This window comes from Nelumbo lutea, chromosome 1, assembly GCF_056320005.1.
Source record: "Nelumbo lutea isolate HS-2025 chromosome 1, American lotus-T2T, whole genome shotgun sequence".
Lineage (NCBI taxonomy): Eukaryota > Viridiplantae > Streptophyta > Magnoliopsida > Proteales > Nelumbonaceae > Nelumbo > Nelumbo lutea.
Window position 1 is genome coordinate 152,201,530 of NC_142684.1, and position 17,801 is coordinate 152,219,330.

General features: G+C 35.9%; 1 long non-coding RNA gene and 2 other non-coding genes across 3 annotated transcripts; 2 read left to right on the forward strand and 1 right to left on the reverse strand.

Annotated features, from left to right (window-relative positions):
- Positions 1-1,476: 1,476 nt before the first annotated feature.
- On the forward strand, positions 1,477-1,560 carry LOC148878418 (small nucleolar RNA R11/Z151). The gene has a single exon (XR_016105987.1). It is a non-coding gene; the product is annotated as a small nucleolar RNA R11/Z151 (small nucleolar RNA).
- Positions 1,561-1,737: 177 nt separating this feature from the next.
- On the forward strand, positions 1,738-1,848 carry LOC148878419 (small nucleolar RNA Z152/R70/R12). Its single transcript, XR_016105978.1, has one exon. It is a non-coding gene; the product is annotated as a small nucleolar RNA Z152/R70/R12 (small nucleolar RNA).
- A 1,505-nt stretch (positions 1,849-3,353) lies between these two features.
- On the reverse strand, positions 3,354-4,806 carry LOC148878420 (uncharacterized). The gene is made up of 2 exons (XR_016102149.1): positions 4,259-4,806; positions 3,354-3,549 (listed from the first exon to the last, which is right to left on the reverse strand). It is a non-coding gene; the product is annotated as an uncharacterized LOC148878420 (long non-coding RNA).
- Between the last annotated feature and the right edge of the window lie 12,995 nt (positions 4,807-17,801).

The window sequence follows — 17,801 nt, forward strand, 5'->3', positions numbered from 1 at the left end:
TATTTTCTTTTCCTTGTGCTTTTCTCTTAAACCTTAATTGACTGAAAAACACCTCCATATTCTTCAAATAAAATCAGTTAAAATAACAAGAATCATTTCATTGACATAGAACAACATGAATGTCTCTCTTCATCTTAAAATATAAAAAATATCCATTCCTCTCCACTAATCAAGAAAAATCAAATGAAGCCTTAAATTTATATCTATTAGAAAGAAGCCTCTATCACTTCATTTAAATATTAAATCCAGTAAGAAGTCTACAATGATTAATTGGAGCAATTAAGAGAACATTAATATTATATTTAAAAATCTAATTGAAGCATACATTATTAAATAAATAAAAAAGGATAGTTTAGAGATTTAAAAAAATTAAATAATTGAATGAAAATCCTTTTTCTTTTGAATTTCACCGAATTCTAATGATCACAAAGTGAAAGTATTTGTTGCAAATAAAAGTTCAAAGGGTATTTTTAAGTATGTATAATTGTCACTGACCCATAGTATATGTTTGATTTACAGTTGAGTCATTATCAGAGTCTACGAGCAAAATCATTCTGGATCTAGAGAAAGCTAGTTAAGCAACTAATGTAAGAACATGCTTGATGATATACATTATTAGAACTGATTTTTTTTTTTCTAATTTTGTTAACATATACAATTGAAAACCTAACTTATAAAAGATCGGGCTATCCTGCGACGAAGATTGATACATCAAAGGATGACTCATTCACGCAGGATCATCATTTGACAATTTCAATAGGGCAGGGTCAGTGCTAGAATTTTACAAAATCACCTTGGGTTCTCTATAGACTATTACTTTATTTAGTTCAGTTGGCGTTTATTGTAAAAACGTGGCCACATCAACACCATATAGGCGTTGGCATTTATTAGATATGAAGTAAAATGAAACAATTGTTAAAAACTGAAATAATTTGATTTTTGTGCATGGGGCATTTGGGGAAACGTCACATTCTTGTTTTCCCAAAGTCCCAATTTTTCTTGAAATCAAATGTTGATGTATCACATTTTAATGGGTATTAATTTGCGATAAAGAATAAAAAATGTTTAAATTAAAGCCCAACCAAACAACAAAAACAAAAAGCGTTTAAAATGAAAAAATAGAAATAAATGATTAAAATAAAAGTATAAATAAACAGCCACACATAAACATAAATGAAACCAAACACCCTCTATATAATCTTGTTCCTTTAAAAAAGAAGCTCCCAACCCTAACCCTAGCCCTAATTCTAAATCCGCTCCTAACCCTAACCACAACCCTAATTCTAAGTCCTAACCCTGGCTTGCCTTTCTTTATAAATGCTACCTACCCCACAAACAGAATAACAAATCTCTCACTCACCATGGCATCTTGGGGCAATTGATTCGATGTTCCAGTGCATTCAGCTTTTCTTCTCCCTCTCTTTTTTTTTTCGATATCTGTATGATTTATCTTTTATTTTGTTTTGTTGTTTTCAATGGCTTATGATGAAACATCACTATCTTAGCGGATTTCAGTGAGAATACATGTCAATGATCTGATTGTTACACACACTGAAGCCTATTTTAACTTTATTCATTCATTCCAATTTCAAAAGAAAAGAAAAACTTCATTCATTTTTTTCAATCAAAGGGAAAAAAGAAAGAAAACCCGTTTCCTGTAATTGGTTTTGTTTCCTCGAGTGCAATTGTTTGTTTGTTTGTTTTCTTATTAACAAACTGTATGGAGAGTAGGGGTTTGATGCAATGACGAGCTTTAAAAGTTGAAAAGAGGCAGTGGACGGGACCTAAGCTGAAATCTCGCCGTGAGCCTTTTTCACCAATAAATGACTTCTCCTTCCACTGAGCTCAAATCCCCAATTCCAATGGGCTGTGAAACCAATAAAATCTGGTCTCACTAGCGGCGGGTTATTGAAAGGAGAGGATACTCCATGTGTGAAAATTTAAAAATTAATATATTCGTTTTTTAAATTAAAGAAAAGAAATAAAGGAATAAGTGGGATAACCTGTCATATGTTGCAGGAAGCAGCAGCCAAGCTTTTCACCATTGGTTTTCGCTTCAAATACAACATTCAAAATGCCCATTGTTTTTCAAAGGCCCATTGTTTTCAGCGCTGAAACCATCATATTTGGGTTTCTTGTAATGGATCCAATGGATTGGCTGGACTCCAGAAGGCTCTAATATGTTCCTTTCTTTTACCCTTTTCTTCTTTAAATCCTTACAGTATTGTTATTGTCTTCCAGCTTTAGACGGCAAATGGGTATGCATATGATCTCTCTCTCTCCAACACTCTACATCCTCTTACTCTTCTGAAAATATACTTTGAGAGATTTGGCACGTACAATTTTTTTAAATTGATTTGGGTTGTTTAATTCATTCTTTTTTGGGAAAGATAGAAACACTCCCATATTTGATTTCTTGGATAAGCTATAGTGACATCTTTGTCTTTGTGCTAGGGTATATCTATTTATTAAAAATAAGATATGCCCTAATTACTCCCATTTGTTTATTACATTTGTGTATTTTCATATTCTGGACTTGGATTGGATATAGATTGGTCTTATCCCATTCCGATTTGATTTGGATCAGATCAGAGTAAGGTCCCCAATAACAGCACAAGTGGCATTCTAAACAGGTGAAGGAATCAGCAATGCACCAATATCAACAGTTCTTTCTATTCGAACCCATATTGTTTATACTCTCTCTTAGGAGTTCACATCCGTGCTCCACTAGAGGCGCCTCACAATGCCCCATAGCACATCCCACCTTATAATAGGAATATCTTTCGATGATGTCTCATTATAAAAATACTTATTGTCAGGAGATATTCCCAAATACAAGATAAGGATTTATTTTGAGGCATTATGGGGCGCAGATGTGAACTCCTCTCTTATAAAATGTATTGCTCGATTTCCATATTTTAGATTTGGATCTGATCTAAGTTGCTGTTATCTGATCCAGATCGGATCAGAAATGAGGCCTGTAAATTACTCAATCACTGATACGCTTCATAATAACAACCAGTATCAAAGGTCCATATTTAATGGGTTGGGTCGGGTCTATGTCATAATTGATTATATCCTATCCTAAGTCAACTTTAATGATAGCTTTTAAAAACTACTGTTTTAAAGTAGTGTCTCATATACTTAATAATGCTTTAGTTGTTCTACCGGTTAGAATCAATAATAAGGTTTCACACCAGTAATAAATTTATGAACTTAAAAAATACAAGCCTCTTTTATTTAATACTGAAGTAGAACCTTATCATTAATTCCCCGTAAAACGTTTAACTAAACTTTATTCGTCCATGGATTTGGCTGGGATGGGCTTAAACACTTATGATAAGAGTTACAGATACTGAGATACCTAGGCCTGAAATATAGAAATATATAAAGAAAATATGGTAAAACACCTAATAAAAGTTCTTCTGGGAGGGAAAAATGAAGAGAGAACAACTTATCCGATTTGAGTATTCCTCCCCATCCTTAAGATGAAACGGGTCCCCATGTCAGATCCAGTTCATATGCCCAAGGAATCGAAAACTTGGAAACCTAGACATATACAAGGTTCTGCTTTATAAAATAGAAAACAACTGTTATGTCAACACAATGCAATTTTACTGATGTGGCATTAAAATCATGTGAATGATTTTGTTTTTTAAATAAAAAAATAACTGTTACATAAAAAAATGTATTGTTTTTTTTATTCTGGTATGACAGGTATTTTTGTTCTAGAAAATAAAACTATTCACATCGTCGAACATACCCTTAATCATCAATTGGGCCCGGGCTTTCGGGCTGACCCCATGAAATGCTCACCTCTAATCATTAGGGGTAGACATGAGTCGAGCCGAGCTGAATAATTGAATATTCGAGCTTGGTTCGGTAGAAAACTACAAGACTCGAGCTCGGGTTCGAGTTCGTTTCGAATCAGAAATGGAGGCTCGAGTTCGGCTCGAGTACAGAATGTATGTGTTCGAATTCGAGATTTCTGAAACACAGTTTGGAAAAATAACACTTTTGAAAACAAATAAATTCTATAATCACTCTTTCATCTCTTCCTCTTTTCTTACAAAACAGGTAAGTTTGCAAAACAACTAAGTTTGCAAAAATGAATGGTTTTAGGCGGTGTTCTACAACAATAATGTTTTTATTTATTTGTTATTGAAATCACCACATCAGAAAAAAAAAGTTCTGGAACTGTATTTCTGTTTTGAGAAGCAAAACAGAATGAAAAGAACTAAAGAAGACGAAAGCAAACCTAATCTGTCCTTGCCCTTGTACCGATTCACTGTGAGACTGTGAGTGTTGCGAGAGGCTGGAGAAGTGGAGAGCTGGAGAGGCTACGGCCTACGGCTGAGAGTCTGCGATCTACGGGCTACGACTGCGACCTGTGACTTGCGAGTTTGGAGTCTCTGGACTGCAACAACGAGCTTCAGTTGAGAGCTGAGAGGAGAGGAGAGACGAGAAGCGGAGCTGTGGTGGTGGTGACCGATGAGAGGCTGAGGCCTGACCGCCTGAGAGCTTGAGAGTTGAGAGGAGACTCGGAGAGGAGAGATGAGAGAACAGAGATGACAGAGAGAAGAGACGAGAAGCGGAGCTGTGGTGGTGGTGAGTCTAGTGACTGGTGAGAGGCTGAAGCTTGAGTGCTTGACCGCCTGAGACTGAGAGCTTGAGAGGAAACTCGGAGTCGGAGAAGAGAGACGAGAGAGCAGAGGCCAGAGAGAGAGAGAGAGGACAGAGATGAGAAGAGCACTGAACTTTCAAAGGATTAGGTTAGGTCGAAGGGTTTTCGGTTTCTGAAATTGTACCGTGTTTAAGGGACTATCATTATAAAATAGTTTCACAAATAAAATTTCTTGAAAAGGTATAATATTAATATATATATGAAAATATAAATTATATATAATTATAGCGAGCCTAACGAGCCGAACTTCAAAATACTTGGGCTCGGCTCTTACTATACGAATATGGTATAAAGCTCGAATTCGGCTCGAAACTCGATTTGAGCCGAGCCAAACCGAGTTTTTCACGAGCCGAGTTCGAATGGCTCGTGCAAAGCTCGAGTGGTGTCCACCCCTACTAATCATAAAAAAAAGAGATGTCATTTTGGAGAAGGAAAATAAATTAAAAAAGAAAAAAAGGGGAAATAAAGATAGGGGTGCAAATGGAATGGATCATGATCTGTTCCAATCTGAAGTCTGATACTATATTATGGGATACAGATAACTCTATTTTGGATCTTTGGATTGGATTGGATTAGATAATAGGATCAGATAATAGATCTATTTATCGGAATGAATTTAAATCATTCTTATCCAATTTGAGAAGATCTGATCCTATATATGTTATTTATTTATATAAGTATATATAACACATATATATGTTATTTATTTATTTATAAATAATATTTATATTATATTTTTGTAAATTTATTATATTATTTATTTTTTATAAAAACATGTATATTATACGATGAAAATAATTGAAAAATAATTTAAATTATTATATTTTATTTTTCTTTTAATAATTTTATTAATTTTTTAAAAATCAAACTAGATCGAATCAAACCCAAAAAACCAACTTCCTCATCGAATTCGAATTCAGATCTATGCTTAACAGTATCGGATCTTCACTCGAAACTGGTCCGATCCGTTTGCATCCCAGCTATGCACCCCACCCTGAGTGTAATGTTCCCCAATTATTTCACGCTCTCGACAAACCAAAAACAAAGTTATCTGTTCAGAATATCCAGTCGTAGGGGTCTGATAAGTTGTTGTCCATACTCCATGGTTCCAGGCTCAAGGTTCATACGAGAACAACCCAACGAATTAACCCTCCACGGCTAGCCTAATTTGGCATAGACCTTCCCAGAACTTGGCAAAAACCTGATTGCCGCATTGGCCTCCTTGAACGTCAAGAGTCTCGTGCCCGTGAGTTTGGGTTCGGACTTTAAATACTAGGTTCGGTCATTTTTCAGGTCAGATTTAAGACTTTTCAAATAAGCCTGGTTTGGGCCCGAGTTTGATCTGATAAAATCATATATAATAAGATAGCATTTATGTTATATAATATATATAATATTTATTTCTTAAATCATTAATAAATATTAATTTATTATTAGGAAATACAAACTAGTTTATTAATTTATTAAATTATTGCTAAATTAATATAATATTAATTTATAAAAGTACATTAAAAATAAGACATTTTGTGTACAAATCGAGCTTCGAGTTTTATATAAGGGCCAGATTTGGTTTCAAGATCTAGGTCCGATGGTTGGGCTGGGCTCAAGTTCGGGCTTACACATTTTCTGTTAATAAAGAGACAAAGACCCGCCCGGCCCAGCCCATGAATAGGTCTAATGGTGAACTTGAGATAAAGACATGAAAATCAAACATAAAGAGGGTTGTCGAGTTGTGCTTTGAATTTTTTGTTGCGGCGTGTTCTGACATGTGTGGAGTGGAGAAAAACACAAAATTTAATAATATTCTATAGTGGAGTGGGAGGTATGGATCCAATTCATTTTCAATTTATGGGTCCGATATGAATATCTATATAAATATATTAAGTTGAAATGCGTACATAAGAAGGCCTAGGATGAGGGAAACGGAATCTAACAATATTTTTTGTCTTTTTTCTTTCAAATTACAAGAATGCCACTCTCTCTTACCAGTTCTATCTCTCTTGTTTTTTTCTTTCAAATTACATGAATGCCACTCTCTTCTACCAATTCTCTCTCTTTTTCTTACAAATTACAAAAATTCCATCTCTCTCTCATTATAAATTACAAGAATGCCACTCTCTCTTCAGCTTGGCATCTCGGCTACTAGGGGACTTGCAATCAAAGGTAGTCGAGTTCAAGTCAAGTCGAACTCGAACTTCTGAGCTCAAACTCAAGTCCCTAATTTGAATTGAGCTCGAGCTAGACAACACCTCGACCATTGATGGAGACCTCGGCTCGGCACCTCAGTCACTAAGGGAGATCTCGGCTCAACACCTCGACAATTGAGGGAAATCTCAACTCGACACCTTGTCAACCAAGGGAGACCTTAACTCGACACCTCGCTTGTTAGGGAAACCTCAGCTCGACACTTTAGCAGCTAAGGGAGACCTTGATTTGGCAGTTCGAAAATTGAGGGAGGCCTCGACTCGATACCTTGGCTGCTTGAGAGACCTGCAATCAAAGGTAGACGAACTCAATTTTTCAAACTTTTGACTCGAGCTGAGCTCGAGCTCAAATCTCTAATTTGAATTGAACTCAAACCTGATAGTTTATGAGCAAGGCCCCACTAATTTTATGTTAAGTTGCGGGGGGGGGGGGGGGGGTTCTCTTCTATGTATCTTTAATTTGCATAAGAAGATAAAGCGAGTTTGTGAGTGTGAACTTAGGTATATTGGGACTTAGGGATACTATGGGAGAGTCTGCAGTTTGCACAACATTGTATTCTGCATTGCTATTTTCTACAGTGGATTTTCATTTCTCTTTTGCCCATAGATGTAGGTTGTAAGCCAAATTTTCTCTTTTCTGAATTTCCTTTTCGTTTTCTCATCGTTTTTTGTTTTGGGTTTGCTCTACTTCAACAAGGGCTAGCAACTCTTTTATTTGATATTTGTAAAGGATTTTTTTTTTCTTTTATTTTTGTGTGGTTTTGAAAATGCAAAGCTAAAAATGAGATCCAACGTTGAGGAGAACGATGTCCATATTTTGAAGGTTTTGTCGATTCTAAGGAGCAAAATTCAATGATTTTTAAAACCCTTGTTGACCTGAATCGTTGGAGCTTTGGGCCTAAAAACTATTCAAGCAATCAATTCCATTTCACCTTGATTCCTTTCTTTGTTAAAAATCTTTGACTTGATCAATGACCCACTGATCGAAGCAATTGAAATTGTTGACACGTTTAAGGTTCAAAGTATCGATACTGGCCGATATGCCGGTAAAGTGTATCGGCCTGTATTGGTCCTTTTTTTCTTTTTTTAACGTTTAATTTTTTTTTCAATTTTGATCTAGAGGGATCGGTTTAAGTCCCGGTTACCCTCTGAACCAGGCCCTGACCTGATACAACCCCTGTAGAGACGTATCAGGAAGGGCCTAATATAATACGTATCAATTGATACGGGCCGATACATAACAATTTTTTGAACTTTGGACACATTTAGTCTTTTTGACCAATTTTTATTTTTTAATTACAATGAACGTTCATTTGGACCAAATGATCGAACCACTAATCCAAAAACCGCTTCTGGATTGATTTGTAAAAGGAATCCGGAAAATTGTTTATGGATAAAGCAGGTTTATGTTTTACCCATTATAATGATAAAAGGATAAAAACTTCAAGACATAAAAGTTTGAAAGCTAGGTAGGAGATGTCCCTTGCCATAGAGGTGTAAACCAGGCTGTGCCACCCGTGGCCCGGCCCGGCACGACACGACAGCCCATTAGCCGTGCTAGGCCCGACACGATAGTTCGTGTTGTACTGGGCCTAAGGTTTGAAGTCCACGGGCTGGCACTACACCGCATGACCAAGCGGGTCGTGTTGCCTCGACATGGCATGACCAAGCAGGTTGTGTCGCCCGGTGGCTTACATGTTGACATGACCCAGCCTGCCGCCTAGCCTAGCACGACCCATATATACTAGTTAAATATTATATATATATATATTATATAAATTATAATTATATAATAATATATAGTATATAATATATTAATAAAATAAATAATTGTTTTTAATTTTATTATACTAATTTATTTAATTATTGTATATATAAGCAATTGTATACATCAAATTCATATAAAATTAAAATTTTAAATTTTTTCAAAATTTTAAATAAATAAACAAAAATAGATTTGATCTGGTCCATGGCCCGACTTAGGCCAAAGCTTGACCCACGGGCCAGCGTGACCCGCGACACGACACAGCATCGCATGCGTCCGCACGGGCCTAGGCCGACCCCCAAAACTTTTGGGGCTATAAAATTCTGATATGGGCTGATTGGTCATTCTCCTAAATTTTTATCAGGAATGGCAGGACACGGCCCACTCTACAGCCACGGGATGGCACAACCATTTGAAAGCTACGATCGAAATTCGAGATGTGACTGCTTGGAGAAACGCAAGCACGCAAGCACGCAACCGCATCCGGTAGTAGGGTGAGCCCCACCATTCAGGCCTGACTCCAGAGATACGAGATTCCTTTCCATCGCGACTAACTGTGTACAAATTCTTTTTACATCACATGTATTGATAAAAAAAAAAAGTTTTTTACAATAATTTTGAATTATTGTAGATCTGTAATTTAATTCAGAATTGTGAGATGGATTGCAGTCTATTAATCCCTAAATAATAACTTAATATCATCCTCCATCAATTCCTTATTGTATTTTTCTTGCTAAGAGCCTTGCGTTGTATCAAAGAGACATGAATTTAATCAAGTGCCTTAACCCACCATATGGAGAACTCATATGTTATCTTATGTTTGTTATGTAGGAGGTAAAAATTAGGGTTGCAAATATTTGTGATTTAAATTTGATCAGTAACCCCAATTGGATCTGTTTATAACTGAGCTAATCATGGATCCGTGATCCATCCCAGTCCAATTTGTTAGTATACTAAGGCCGAGTTTGGGAGTATTCCTCTAACGTGTATGTTTGGGAAGCCAGAAGCTAATTGCTCAAAGCAAACAGTCTTTGTAAATAAAAAAAGCTTAGAGAAAAAAATTCCATTTAGCCTTTTGCGTTTGTACGAAGCAATTTTAAATAAAAAGAAACTGATGATCAGCCAGCAGAACCTAGAAAAACATTCTTGTTTTCAAAAAGTGACTTTGTCCTTAAGCCCATCTAAGCAAAAAATCACCCCTTAATATGGCCTAAAAGTAAAAAGGATAGAATTAAAAATGAATAAATTGCTAAGAACCTTAAGAGTGGTCCTACTAGTCAATAAAAACAATGAAACTATGAAAGCACTGAGATGGTTTTATTAATCACATGTAGAAAGAGCCAACTACAACATCAACTAAAAGGATGTTAGTTGGTGTCGTTTTAGTGTACAAGTATAAGCAGCTAGACATCTTCATAGCTGGGGAATTGGGACCTAAAATGTTCCTTTCGGCGTTATCTTTACATTAAAAAATTCGAGCTTTTAGCTCATTGTCAATTGTCACACAACACAACAGAATATATATCACTAATCCTTTTAACAAGTACTAAATTAATCAAAGCACCAACCTCTAGCTGTCGAAGTGTAGACTAGAAGAAACATGTGCTAGAGATGTATGGACGTAGTTTATCATAAAGGGAACTTTTCCTTCTAGGTGAAGTCATGTCACCTATTTTTGTAACTTTTCTCACCCAGCTAGTGAACCTCCGAATTTTTTTTTTAACATGTATTAATAGATTCATTACTAAGTTGTGGCATGAATTATTTCTTTAACATGCATCAGTAGTTTAACCAGAAAAAAAAATCTTTAGAGCAAATAATAAATCAATTTTCGAGCTTCCTAAATGACTCAAGAATCTTTAATGTCGTAACTTAATTTGGGGTTGCCCACACCCCTTATTCGTCGGCCAAAAACTTGTCCAAATCCTTTACGAAATTGTCGATCAAAACCTCTTTTCTTGGCAACTCCTAATTAAAACTAAAACAAGGGATAAGAAGTTTTGACTACCATAATTGATCGGACAAAATTCTAATACAGGTTGAGTGTAGGGATGATGGGGACTGTGGCATTGGACGAGACGACATATGGTCAATCCAATGCGCAATGGATCCCTGTTCGTTTTGATATATAATTTCGATATATGAACGAGGCAGAGATAGTTGGGTTAATTTAAAGGGAATATCTCATTAAGAAACCCTTTTTCTTTTAATTTTTCAATTTTTTTTACCTGCATAACCATCTAGAGTCTAGACTATGATGAATAATATTAATAAGACAACATTTCACTGCTTTCAAGCTATTAATCATTTTTTGGTAATTTCAAGCTACTAATATATATATATATATATAAAAGAAACAAGAAAACACAAAGAAAAAACTAAAAAGAGGACCTTGTATCAGTAAATTGGCCCCAAGCGTCAAAGAAACATATAAAATTCAGTTCTGGGTCGCCAGTCTATCAACTGCGTAATTCGCTTACGTGATTGCTTGACATTCTCGGATGAGGTTGTTGATGTTCCATGGGGGATCCACTCTGCTTCACAAGCTCTCAATGATGATGTTGGAATCTCCTCATTCCAGCATTTCGATTCCTTAATAAAATCACACACCTCATAGTTCTAATTCTCCAGAGAATACTTAATATGCTTTCTAAGTTACTGCTGTCTATCCAGTAGTCACTCTAGAACCGGATAGACTTCCCACTTCCTACCTTCCATCCGATCCCCTTTCTTAACTCCTGTTCTAGAGTGACTACTGGAGTGGGAGGTTTGGCTTAGATAAAAGGAAACTCGGATGTTCCATGGGCTTGGAGATCTGTGATAGACTTCCCACTCTAGAACCGGATAGCCCATGACATTTTCCTCTTCTTAATAGCCTACCACAGATCTCCATGTTTGAGATATTTTCCTTTTATCACTCTCACCCATAGGTTACTACGATCGGTTAATATTTTCCATCCAAGTTTGGCTATACTAACCTCATTAATCCATTGAAGATTTTTTAGCCCTCATCCTCCTCTATCCTTCGAAGCACATATTCACTCCCACTTAATCAAGTTTACACTTTTTGCACCCTTTTGTTTCCAGAGAGAACCTCTCTGTTGTTTTTCAATTAATATTCCAAATGGTTGCCTTAGGAAGTTTGAACACCCTCATTAGAAACTGGGGCATCATGTTCACAGAGGATTTGAGAAGGGTCACCCTCCCAACTAGAGAGCCAATTCTTTTTTCCATCCTGCTAATTCCTTTTCCACATTCTCTTCCACTTTCTTGAAGGTCTCTCTCTTAACTATCCCCTCAATTATAGGGGCTCCTAGGTAAGTCTCCTTCTTTTCAATGAGAATTTTTAGTATATTTGAAACAATTCTCTGAAATCTTCCATGTGTGTTTCTAGAGAAGAAAATGGTAGATTTGGTGAAGTTAAGATTTTGCCCTGATTCTCAAGCAAAAGTCTCCATAATTTCCTTGATTCTATTGGCACAATCCAAATTTGCCTTAGCAAAGATGATGTAGTCATCTGAAGGATTGGAATTGTTGGTCCTCCTCTTGAGGCCTTGAACCCCAAGATCTCTTTTCCTCTTGAATTATTTTTCCCCACCATTGTACATAAGGCTTCACTACAAAGAACAAATATATAGGGTGATAATGGATCCCCCTTTGATACCCTTACTAGGCTTAAAACTCTTTGTAGGAGAACCATTAATTAAAATTTGGTAGGACACTGTACTGATACCTTGATTAACCCAATTAATCCATTTTCCTGAAAGTTTTTTTCTATAAATTTCCATTCCAGTTTACCATATGCCTTTTCTATATCAATTCTACAGGCTATGAGACCTTGTTCACCTTTCTTTGTTTTCATGGTGTCCATTATCTCATGGGCTATTAAAATATTGTCTGATATTTGTTTCTCAAGAATAAATGCACTTTGAAATGGAACAATAATTTCACCAAGAATAGGTTTCAACCTGTTCACTAGGATTTTTGCAATGATTTTATATATTGTATTACATAAGCTGATTGGTATAAACTTATCCACCTGATCCGAGTTGTCTGATTTTGGGATTAGAGTATTGAAAGTTTTATTAATTTCCCTCGTCTTTTTTCCTGAATGGATAAAATTTTAAGTGTACCCTCCACCAGCTCTCCAATAACATCTTTGAACTTTTTGAAAAAATAGGTATTAAGTCCATCCGGTCCTAGTGCCTTTGCATCTCCCATGGAATTGGCAACATCCCAAATCTCCTCGGAAGACTCTCTCCCCTTCTTTTACCTAAATGCTTATTAACTACTTGATGGATATAATGCATGCTCACATTCAGTTTTACTTTAATGCAATTAAAAGCAAAAGATGTAAAATTATTATATTATCAAAGGTAAAACTATAAAAACCTTTTCTAGAGTTTCTGACAATTATAAAAACCTCCTATATAGTTTCACTTTAATAGAAGTCTCCCTTGAACTTTTAAAGAATTCGATAAAAACCTTCCTTTTGCCATTAATTCAGACAAAAAATTGTTAAAATTATAAGATTGCTCTTAATTATTCAAAGTGTCACTAAAATATTTCAAAACATTTAAATTGCCCTCACTAGATATTGCACATTATCAACAAGGAACCGAGTGTGCTTGACTTGGTTCGTGAACGATTGGGATACTGAGTAGCTGAAAGCTTGTGTGGGGTAGCGTCTTGCGGAATCTCCCACAACTATATCCTGGTAGCTAACTCCTAGAGAGGCTCATCTCCAAAATTCGGAAGCATTTGGACTCCTTATTGCTCAGGTCAAATGCTTGTTGATAGAGAAAAATCTCGATTGAGTTAATTCTTCTTTCTAGGGTTCTTTGGTCTTTGTCCACAATTACTTTGCGTGAGTAGTCTTTAAATTTCTTGGGGTGGTTTTTCTTTGGATAAATTACAAATAGGAACCCTGTATTTTGGGGGTAGTGATAGATAAGTATCTTGAAATTTCAATTGCAACACTTAGAGTACCTTGAACTCTCAGAAATAAACACTTAGGTTCATCCATTAATATTCCGTCGGTTAAACATTATATAATGTCAAAAATACTCTTCTCATGTATTTTTGAGATCATTATATGGAATAAAATTATCACTAGAGAATGCTGTCATCGAAAAATTTAAATATGTTATTTTTTGTTCATGTGAGAATGTCACCATGGAGAAATGTTTGGTTACCCGAGAATGATATTAAAAATTCATGAAAAATGTATTTTTGACATTATGTAATGTTTAAATTAAATTGAAAGTTCAAGGTACCTATCTATCACTACCCCCAAAAGTACAGGATGTTTGTAATTTACCATTTTTCTTTCTCATCTCTTTACTTTTGTTGCTTTTAATGGTTTTGCGCACGCGGGTTTCGACATGAAAGTTGCTTTTCTTGATATTCGAATGCTCGAGCAGGCAATGGTGGATGACCACCTTGTGATTTTTATTCAAGAAATGTCTGATGGTGAAGTTCAAGGATCTATTTTCAAGACCACATTTGCCTGTATCTCTTCTATTTCATTTCTAGCCATGTTGGGGGCACTTGATAGTGTGGCCATTTGTTGTAAGAAGACCAAATCTTTAAGAAAAAGGGTTTCTTTCTCTTGGGATTGTCTTTTTTCTGGTTCATTCCGGGCAAGAAAAATCCTTCAAGACCCGGGTCAAGACTTCCCTAAAATCTGTTTTGAAGAAGCCTAAACCTATCACTATGAAGCTCCCATTTGGTCTCTGTGGTTGCCAAGAGGAGAACACTGAGGGTCGAGAAATTGAAGAGATTGACATTGACAGGTACAGACATAGTCAAGGAAATGGCATCGAGAACTCAAATCATAAAGTTCAGCTTCAGAGTCCCCTACTGGTTATATCCTTCATTATCTCTATTGATGAGTGGCGTAGAAAATCCTGTCCAGCGAAGAAGAGATTGAGAGATGGCATTTGAACCCATATCATATTGAGTTCCTAGATCAGATCAGAGCGAATTCTTTCAAGGGGGTTTATAAGGGCAAGCAGCTTAGAGAGTGCGAGAAAGGAAGTGCTTATGAGTTTGAGATTAAAAGAGTTCTTTTGGAGCTGATTAGCTATGGTCACAAGGATATTTTATAGTTCCACGACATTTGCATTGAAGAAAATCATGGGCTGTGTGTGGTGACTAAGTTAATGGATGGGGGATATCTGCCCATGACATCATTCAAAAGAGAAAAAAAAAGCTTCAAACTAAGGCGATTATAAGAATCACCATTGGCATTGCAGAAGGGTTGAAGTTCATGAACAATAATGGTGTTACATGCATAGACTTAGTAGGTGTTTGGCATTGGTGCTGGGAATATCACATCGTTTTCTCATAAAAACGGTGTTGGGCATGTGTTGTTGTAAGCATTGTTTTCTCTTATTTTTTGTTTAGAACAGGTGTTGCCACATGGGCATTTTCTGAGAAAAGATGACTGGTTTTGTTTGGTACCGGTGGTGGCAATAACATTTTCAACGTTTATCTATATTATCCAATGTTCAACATGATACCATCATTGCATTGTTGGCAGCAACACATTGTTTTCTTACAAAACATTGAATTTGACATTGCTGCAGACCACACTTTTTTTATTTTCAAGGCATAGTCTGGAGCAACATTTTTTTTATAGAAAAATAGTATCAAACAAGAGGACGTTGTTTGAAGCACCGCTTTCTTTGATGTGGCACCTACATCACACCGTTTTCTCAAAAAATGGCATCGGTGCCAAACATCACCTTAAATAGGCCGAAGATCCTACTGGACAAGCAGGGGCAATTTCAGTATTTTGAAATATTTTAATGACTCCTTGACAATTAGTCAGGGACAATTTCGTAACTTCATAAGTTTTCCGTTTGGGTCATAACAAAAAGGGTGTTTTTTGTCGAGTTCTTTAAGAATTCAGAAAGGTTCGTGAAACTATAGGAGAGGTCTTTATGATTGTCATAAACTTCAGTGGAGATTTATGTATTTTACCCTGTTATTAAACGTAGCAACATCCGTTTTTCCATGGCTATGATGGAAAGGGGGAGAGAAGCTGAGTGAAAGTTTATCATCTTTGGCTTCAGATTTCGCGGCTAATGCTACACATGCATCAAAACTCAAGAAGCTCATGATAAGGCCTGATGCTTCGTAGGAGGTGGAAGATATTGCAAACGGCCCTAGCCCCTAGTGCTAGTGAATCTGACCGATCTTCACAACCTTTTTGGATAATTAAACTTTCAGATTTGGGCTTTTAAGGCCTAAAAGCCTGTTTGGGAGGGCTTCGATGTTAATTGAGCTGTATTGACTGAGTCTCTTTAGAGAAGCTACAAAAACTAACTTCACTAGAAAATCGATTTGTTTTAGATTTATAAACATGTTTTTGGCTTTCCAGGTTTTCACCAAACATGGCTTTACAACTAAGGTTCAAAATTTCAATACAATATGCTTGATATGAGGCATATTATATCATATCTTTTGACTCCTGATTCATCTATCTAAAGGGAGTTTTGATAAATATTGTTTTTAATATATAAAGTATATAAAATAATAGTCTTGTGAATTAAAAAAAAAAACTAAAAAAAGATAAAGGTAGGAAGGTTCAAAGTATCGATACATCGCTTCCACCATATTAAGGTGTATTGATATTTTGAACCTATTTCACAACCTTCAATCTAGGGCCTGCCTTGCAACACCAGAAGTCGCTGTGTGAAAGCCCTCCCAAACGAGCATTAAATGGGTCTTCAAAGTACTTTTGCTCTAGATTATTATGCTTTTAAAAGTGATTTTGACCAAACGTTTAAAACCAATGTTTAGATTGGATCAAGTGTCAAACCAAAAAAGGGATCATGAGTCAGAGGTTTAACCGATGCCTAACCAATGGTTGAACCATGATGATGTATATATAATTATATGATATATATACATAATAATATTAATTATATACTTATATTCAAAATATATAATTATATTTTGCTATAACATATGTTTTTCTATTTTAGTTTCAATTTTTATATTCAAAATTGAATGCAAGAAAAGTGTTTTTTTTTTTTTGGAAAAAGTAGTGGGGATTCAATGCCTTGGAATCATGTAGATATCAAAAAGTTTCCTAGAATAAAAAACAGTGATCATCCAAACTAGACAATCGAGTGCAAAATTATGATCTCTAAAACTTTGCATTTAAATTTTAAAAACAAATGAAAAAAAACAATGATTGACTACACAAAATCAATATTAATTCACCACTTCCTAAGTCGGATTGGTTAGGTGGACAGTTTTAGCAGGTATTTTGGCCATAATAGTTTTAGGGGTATGACTAAACTAGCTGGGCAAAATACTGTTTGGCTCATTTTTGTTCCCATAGCCTTGAGGTCAATGCAAAAGCTGGTCCAAACGGAACCTTAGAGGTAGTCAATTTCCCAATTTTTTTAATTCTTGAGGGGACCCACCTCGAGTGGGGTGGGGGATGGGGATGATTTTCCCTCATGGGGAAGGGCAGCAACCCGGATAGGTTTAGACTGTGTTAAGTTTGAATCCTTACCCAGCTCAAGCCCGAGCTGTTGAACTGTTGAACTCCAAACCTAACCAACCTGATCTTCAACCTGTGTTATTGAAGTCTAACGAGGTTAGCCCAGCCCGAACTGTTTTAAAAAAGAGGCTTTAATTTTACCGTTGAGCTAGGTCAACTTTTGGATACCCAAGATGCATAACATATCTATGGAATCCCAAATTCATCATTTCCACTCCCACACTCAAAAGTTTGCTTAGTTAGCCAATAAAAAAATAAATAAAATCACTAGTGCAAGTATATATAGATTCTCTCTTGTTGCCTTGAGAGTAGCTAATCATATCCTTTGCACCTATTTGATTGTTTGATGGTTTCATGTAGAAATGCTGATAGAATAGAAGTCTAATATTTCTATTATCAAATCTCTCTCTCAAGTCTCAACCCATCCTTGATAGCGTAGCAGAATCAATATAAATAATGCACGATATCTAGGTCCCACTATACAGGTATAAAAAATATAAACAGAAATGACAAAAGAATATAATCCACCTTTACCTTGTCTTCGTGTCGCAGCTGATTAATTTATGGGTCCAAAGGCAAAGAGCTATAGATCCTTTATTAAAGCATCCTGGATAACTTGCCAAATCA